Here is a 913-nt window from a genome sequence, read left to right on the forward strand (position 1 = left end):
TGTCGCTTGAGATTGCCAATCATTCTCTTAGTAACACCATTGGTCCATGGTGCTTCTAGAGTGCTATATTTCCAGTCTTTAACGCCATGTCCTTGGGACGCTTCTGAGGAAATTGCATTGAAGTCTACACTTGCAAACAATTCCTTGAAATGAGCCTGGCCACATTGACTAATAAAACGACGAAATGCGTTCATGAAGTCTCGAGTGGAACATGATTCCACTATTTAAATATGAATTGACCTAGAGGGCTAGTCAGACAAGCCCTTTAAATTGACCTGGTGTGAAAGCAAGTGAACAAGACTAACCATATTTTAAAGGCTTTTGGGTGCACACATTTGGCTTCCCATCCCTTAATTACTTGGCCTTTACCGTACTCGCTCAGACCCTTGCAGTCCTCATCTGGTTGACATCGCGCTTTAAGCTCATCATGACAATCATGCTTGCAGACAAGTGGTCCGGTGTAGTCAACTCCAACGTTGACTCAAGATTTTGGGTTATCAATCCGAAGGGGTGGCAATGGTGACATTTTTGGCTCATTGAACTGAATCTTCTTCATGTATCCGAAACCACCTAACACCCAAAATCTCCGTCGCATTAAATCAAACGTTTGTTTCTGACTTATGTGGAGACGTAACTGATGCAAATGCATGATCATCTTCATTGCGATTTTGCTTTTTTGCAAAATCATCGGATTTTTTTAGTCATGCGCTAAAGAAGATGCCAAGTGCAACCTTGTTTCAAGACAAATAACTTCGGTTTCTTCATCCCAAAAAGCGGGCAAATTCTTCAGTGGAGAATTTTTGGGTAGTTTATGGTCATGATCTATTGTTCCTTTTCTTAAGGACTTCTATCTCCTTCTTCAGGAACTTTTCTTGCTCGTGCTTGACCAACACATTTTCCACCCAACATATTT

This window comes from Tigriopus californicus, chromosome 7 (assembly GCF_007210705.1).
Source record: "Tigriopus californicus strain San Diego chromosome 7, Tcal_SD_v2.1, whole genome shotgun sequence".
In the NCBI taxonomy this organism is placed as follows: Eukaryota; Metazoa; Arthropoda; class Copepoda; order Harpacticoida; family Harpacticidae; genus Tigriopus; species Tigriopus californicus.